A 7,506-nucleotide genomic window follows, 5' to 3' on the forward strand; every position below is an offset into this window, starting at 1 on the left:
TATGTACAGGTAGTTGTGATTGTGGCTCACATCTTCCCTTGGTTTTACGTCCAAGAACGGCTTAAACGCCCTTTATGGGTCGGGGATAGGCTTCCCATCCAGTTTTCTCAAAAAAATGGCAAATAAGATCTGTTTTTAGTCAGATTTCCAAGACTAAGTCGAACATGTTCTTTATGAAAATGGGGCCATAAATCATAAATTGCACGATGCACATCTCCACTAGGATGCATCTCAAGAGTTAATAGAAGATTACTACTACTACTACTACTACTACTACTATTATTATTATAGTTGTTATTGCTATTGTTGTTGTTTATAATTGTCGTTTATAATTTGTACAATTAACCTCCCTATGGTTCGACCCTAGTCTTGCCAAGTTATTTATTACTTCGACACTCCTGTACTTGGGAGAAGACATCAATTTTTTAGTCGTGTCACTATTAAAATCACAAACTTGCTGCACCTACTTATCAACTTGGTCATAACTTGTGATAGAATAAAAATTGCTATAAGGATATATCATTGTATCATGAAAATTAAATTCAATCTTTTTATCTCGTACTTTCATAGATAAAGTATCCTTACCACAATCAATCTTTGTATTGGTAGTTTTCAAGAATGGTCTCCCAAACAATATTGGAGAGCTGTTTGATGAATCACAAGAATCATGTTCTATATCAAGAATATAAAAGTCGCATGGAATGACCAAATTATCAATCTTGACTAGGACATGCTCTATCACACCAAGTGGGTAAACAAAACTATGATCCGCAAGTTGTATTACAATGCTAATTTTATTTAAAGGCTCAATACTAAGAGAATCATAAATATGTAATGGATGCATCTAAATCACACAAGGCCCTTTTGAAACTAGCATTACTAATAACACATGGGATAGTAAATCCACCTAGGTCTTTTTACTTCAAAGGCATATTCTTTTGAATAATAGCAGATACAACTTCACCCATACTTACTATTTCATGATCTTTTAGTTTAAAAGCTCTCTTGGTAGCACACAACTCCTTTAAAAATTTGGCATACTTGGTAATTTGCTTGATAACATCAAGCAAAGGAATGTTGAGTTTTACTTTCTTGGAAACCTCTAAAATCTGTTTTTTGTTGTCCTCTTTCTTTGACCTAGAAGAACTTATAGGAAAATGTGGAATTGTTTTAAAACTGGAATTCATTGAGTGAGGAGTTACCTTTAGAGTGTTGGTCGATGTTATAGTTTGTGGAGGAGGAGGATGTTCCCTTTTTGCACTCAATTCAGTTTATATATCTTCTTCTTCCTTCATCTTAATTTGTTTCGACCTTTTCTCTCAAATTTTTTCTCACTTCGTAATATGATCGCACTAATATTCTTTTTTAGATTCAATATTTGGGATGACAATTTTCCATTCATTTGTGCTTCCAATTTCCCCACACTTGAAGCTACTTGCTCCATTTGCTTCTCAAGTTGTGAATACTTGACCTTGTTTCTATTGAAAAGACATGATATTTTGTTGTAGGGTCATAGTGTTGGAAGCTAAAATTTTCATCATCTCACAAAGAACATCAGTAGATGACGACCCCATAACATTGGAGTTTGTCTTGCATGAAAATTTTGTTAGGGCTGAAATTCATGGGGATGGAATTGTCGGCCTTGATTGCCTTGTTGAGGCTGGTTCCCATACCATAGGTTAGGATGATCTCTCAATCCAGGATTGTACTTGTGGGAAAAAGGATCATACTTATGCTAAGCATGTCCATTAAATGCTCCATCAACTGCATTAGTTTGTTCAATGTAATCTTCTTGCATTGTTGGGCACATATCTGAAGCATATCCTTGTAAAAAGCATATACTATAAAATTTCACCTGCTGTATATTGCCATAAGCCAAAGAGCACACAAGAGAAGTAAGATCATAACTTTATTCTCAAGGTTAGAAATACTTACCTCATTTACTCGTTTGTTTGTGAGGTCTCCATGGGTGCCAAACTGTTTTGAGTTGGCTGCCATGTTTGACATCAATTGGCATGGAACCTCGGGTATTTTATCTACTAATGCCCATACTTATATCATCAATGATACTACGGTCAATAGGCATCAATCCTTCATAGAAATATTAAATAAGTAGTTGATCGGGTATTTGATGATGTGGGTATTGAATACACAGTTGCTCAAATCTTTCCCAATACTTGGAAAATGTCTCTCTATAAGATTGTTGAATCCCACATATTTCTTTTCTTATGTTGGTAACTCGAGATACTGGGAAATACTTCTCAAGCTTCATGCCATTCCAAGTTCTAATTGAACTTGGAAGAAAGGAGAAAAACCATGCCTTTACTGCCCCTTTTAAAGAGAAAGGGAAAGCATTCAACTTAACCTATTCTTCATCAACTTCATTTGATTTTATGCCAATACAAACCATATGGAACTCCTTGAGATGAGTATGAGGATCTTCTTTTGCAAGATCATTAAATATTGGTAGCAAATGTATAAAACTATATTTGAGCTCAAAGTTCACATTATTGTCGATGTTTATACATAATAACTGATTTTCCACGTTAGGAGCAGTAAGCTCCTTGAGTGTTTGTTCTCATGCAATAGCCATGGTGTTGAGGCGAGCTTCCTTGCGTAACCTGGAGCAGTAAGCTCCTTGAGTGTTTGTTCTCATGCAATAGCCATGGTGTTGAGGCGAGCTTCCTTTCGTAACATGCATAAATTTTTTTCTATTTCGAAATCTAACTACACTTGACTTTGATTAGTACAATGGGTTACTGACATAAATTATCAAGAAAACTCAAAAGAAACCAACCACACAAGAGATAAAAAACAATGCAAATTGTACAAAAATTCTATTCTAGAAAACTAAAACTACATAAAAACCCTAGAAAACAGCGAAATTTGGCCTCGATAGAGTAGCCCTATTTAAAACGTCATTTCCCTTTAGGAAATAAAAGGTTGATACCTATTTCCATAAAAAAATCTATTTTGAACAGTACCACTACCATAATGAACAGTACCGCAGCAAGCAAAAATTCTATTTTTTTAAAAAATCATAACAAATAAAAATAATAGCACAAGAATAAGCTAAAATTACTTTCCTGACAACGACGCCAAAATTTGTTGCATTGTCGTGGTCGTGGAAATTAATTACCCTAGTTTAAAACACAATACATAAGATAATATAGAGCAAGCAAGGGGTCGATCCTATAAGAAAGGTTCAATTCAGATTTTTATGCTAGATGATATGCAACTTTGGGGGATTTTGGACGTTATCTAGGCTAAAGCAAAAGAAATAACAAAACTATGAAGTGAAATTAAATAAAATCAGAAAATTTTTAAGAGAACAAACCTTACTCGCAAGCACAGATCCTCCTACAAAAATTATAACTGATCATAGAAATGAAACATCAATTTATATTTTGAATATTTATCTCTTCTTAACATTGGTTAGTTAACGGATCTGTCGTATAACTAACTCTAACCATCAAACAACTACAATGTCCGCACTAGTAATTTAATTCAATGGTAGCTTTAAAAACTAGATAAGTTGATTAATCAAGAAAACATAACTGTTCGCAGTCTATATTTGATTTGATTGAATGTTATCCCTCATATTAATAACATAGATCTGTTATAATTATTAAACTTAGTTGCTTCACAAGTTCATATACCACAACTCCGGTTTTGATATCAAACTTAGCAATTGATTGTCTACAATAATAACTTAGAGTTCACTCTAATAATTAAAACAAACAATCATAGGAAAAATAAGTATAGGAGAACAAACATATTCATCATATAAACTGAAAAGAAAAAGTAAAATAAATTTCACAGTTATTGAATTTTGAAGGTTTTTTGAAGTCTTTTTTCTCGGTGAGAGCAAAAATTCTACCACTCTTAACGCTTTACTCTATATTTTCACACACTACCACAACATCAGTGAATTGCTGGGCTGAGCTACCCATCACATGTTCATAATAGGTTGCTTTGAGTGTGTTGGTAAATAAAGAGACCATCTATTTTTCCAACAGTGGACAGTGTACTTGAGTAGCTGCTTCTCGCCATCTTTGAGCATATTTTTGTATGCTTTCTTTATCCTTTTTCTCTATACTGGATAAGCTGATTATGTCAGGAGCAATATCTAAGTTGTACTTATACGGTTTGACAAAAGCATCAATGAGATCTTTCTATCTCTGAATTTTTGTGATGTTCAATCTCATATACCAGCTTAAAGTTACTCCATTTAAGTTGTCTTGAAAAAAATGCATCAGTAATTTTTCATCATGCACTACTTCTACCGTTTTATTACAGTAGGACTTGAGAAGGGTTATAAGAAATTGTGTTCCGCTATATTTGATAAACTCATGAACACGGAACTTATTTGGGACAACCACGTATGGGACCAAATATATTTTTGTTGCCCGTACCGGTTCATATAAGTCTACCCTTCAATGACTTTGAGTTTGGCTTCCAACACCTCCATTTTAGTTTGATCAATGCTATCAGATGACTTAGCTTTGTGGGACTCGTTAGTCGATGCCTCTATGATTGTTGGGCCTACTGCAGGTGTCGCTGACTGTGCAAATATTAGATTTTATTGAGGCTTTTGACCTAGTTCGCTCATTCCTTATTCAAGCTCAACTATCGTAGGAGCCTGATTAAAACTGATTGATTGGTTAGAAAAACCTTCAACAGAGGTGTTTTTTAGATTTCGCTCGAGTAATCTAGTGAGGTAAGCCATACTTGTTTTTAGAGACTCCAACTCTTCTTAAAAATAGGCATCAAGTTGTACACACTCTTCATCTTCTATGATTCTTGCTCGAAGTTGGGTGTTGTGAACTTTTTAGGGACCTATTGACACGACCAAAAGATTGATGTCTTCTCCCAAGTGTAGGAGTGTCGAAGTAATAAATAACCCGGCAAGACCGGGGTCGAACCACGGTTATACCATACATTATGGGCTATGAAAGTGCCAAGCATTTGTTGTACCAAGTGTTATACAACATAAATCAAGATTAGTCATTTAACAAGCAAAGTATTAAAGAGTGAACAAGATAGCAAATATAAAACATGTTAGTATCAAACATTAAAGTCCATATTAAGTTTACATTATACTTATTCTTACACCATTAGTGTAACCTTTTCACCTTGACATAATTAACTTAGCTAGACATAATGAAAGAAAGCAAAATAGATAAACAAAATAAGAACATAAAAGTTAACTAAGTAAAGGAAAGGAAATGAAAGGCATAAACTTAATATTAATGAAAACAAAGCATAAAAAATACAAAGAGAGAAAGGAAGAGCATGATCTTGATCTGAACACCAAGATGCCTAAATGCATGGCAAATGCCTCCTTTTATAGGCCAAAATTGGGAACTATTGATTTGATGACTAATTGATAAGTGGGTGACCAACTTTTGACTTGGTGACAATCCTTATCTTCTCTTGTCTGCCCAAAACGTCATTGATAACGTCAAAATTGGAGCCAGTTGTAAACATGAAAGTTGTAGGCAATTGTCTCAGCTTTCTTGTGTAAAAATTTCAGCTCATTTGGACTTCTAGAACTCCAGATATGGCCAAAATACCGAACAGTGCTCGGGCTGGAAGACAGATTCGGGCTTCTTTGTTGTTGCTACAATTTGGACTTGATAATGGCCTTTTTAGATCTTGGGCTCCATATGAAAGTTGTAGGCCTATGTCTTACCTTTCCATCCATATAAATTTGACCTAAATCTGAGATATATAGCTCTAGATATGACCCAATTACCGAACAGTGTTCCGGTTTGGATTGCACCGACATCTCTTTTCTAAGTTTGGCCATCTCTTTATCCTTGCAATTTAAGTTCTTCAAGTCATCAATCAATCCTTTCATTTATGTGATAGGCCTCCATTGAAAATAGACATTTACCACAAATTATAGGTATCTTATATTATTAGATACATTATTATAAAACATATTTTAGTTAAGGAGTTATTGATACTTCAAGTGCAAAATGATAATATAAAACCATGATAAAAATGCACTTTTAAGTATTAATCACCTATATTTCAACATGATATATATGCATGTTATTTACAATAAAACACGTTATGCACTTTAATTTATATGATGAATTCGCCCTTTAAGGGGTAACACATGATTGTATCCCTTCCATGATGAAACACGAGTCTTGCTTTTTGCCCAAACTATATAGTGAAAATTTTCTGTATGATGATCATTGTGTCACCCACAAGTCTTGAATTCAAGATGCTTTAAGAAGGGTTGCCCTTATGCAACTAAAGATGGTGTATACAACCTAGGGACATGCTCTATTCTTTATATGAACATAGGTAGGCTTTCTACTTTGTTTCAAAAGGGTCTCATAACTGCCTAGTGACGATCTTTGTAAAGATAGCGTGAGGGCGTTGCAAGGAATAATTAAGGCACATATACCCACCATTACGAAGTAGACACTTAGATATGAGTTGGGTTGCCATGCATCTGAACCCTGGCCAATGATCCTAGGGTAGATCGCTAGTTTCCAACTTAACTTAAAGATTGTGTGTGCTTTCTAAAAATTAAAGCATGTGATGCATGAGACAATTCTATACAATCCATGAAGAACTAATATATACAGAAATTAAAGAATGTGATACATGAGATAATAAATAAAGGAAATGCATAGTAAAACGCGTAAAGCAACAAATAGAACACAATGATCAGACCAAAACAATGCTGAGTCCACAAGATCCCTAGTGGAGTCACCATTCTATCGTATGTGTGCAATGTCGTGGCAATCGTCCACCATCCAGGAAAAGATGAAGAGACAAGGAATTCTTTAGAGATGGGGTACGGAGACTGGTTGCATAAAGGGAATTTATTAGCACCCCAAATATATCTTATTTAAGGTAGGTTTCATTGTTTTGTCTGATCAAATGTAAAGTCGTGTTGTGTTTTTTTTTTAATTGTTGGTCTATCTAAGTTTAAGAAAAGTCTTTCTATGTAAGGAGATCCTTATCTTATCATGTAAAAACCTAGTTGTTCTATGCCGTTAATAAAAACAAATATCTTTTTAATATCAGGAATACATTTTAAATATAAATTCACAATCTTTGATACTAAAAAAACAAAATAAAATTTTTTGTTGTTTTTGAAATTTTGGAATGGGCCAGCATGGCCTAATGATTAGTACTTAAAAGTGCATTTTTATCATGGTTTTATATCATCATTTTGCACTTGAAGTATCAATAACTCCTTAACTAAAGCATGTTTTATAATAATATATATAATAATATAAGATACCTTTAATTTAAGGTAAATGTTCATTTTAAATTGAGGCCTATCACATAAATAAAAGGATTGATTGATGTATTTAAGAACTGAAATTGAAAGGATAAAGAGATGGCCAAACATAGAAAAGAGATGTCGGTGCAATCCAAACCAGAACACTGTTCGGTAATTGAGTCATATCTGGAGCTATAAATCTCAGATTTAGGTCCACTTTATATGGATGAAAAGGTAAGACATAGGCCTAC

This window comes from Populus euphratica, unplaced genomic scaffold (assembly GCF_000495115.2).
Source record: "Populus euphratica unplaced genomic scaffold, PopEup_1.0 scaffold863.1, whole genome shotgun sequence".
Taxonomy (NCBI): domain Eukaryota; kingdom Viridiplantae; phylum Streptophyta; class Magnoliopsida; order Malpighiales; family Salicaceae; genus Populus; species Populus euphratica.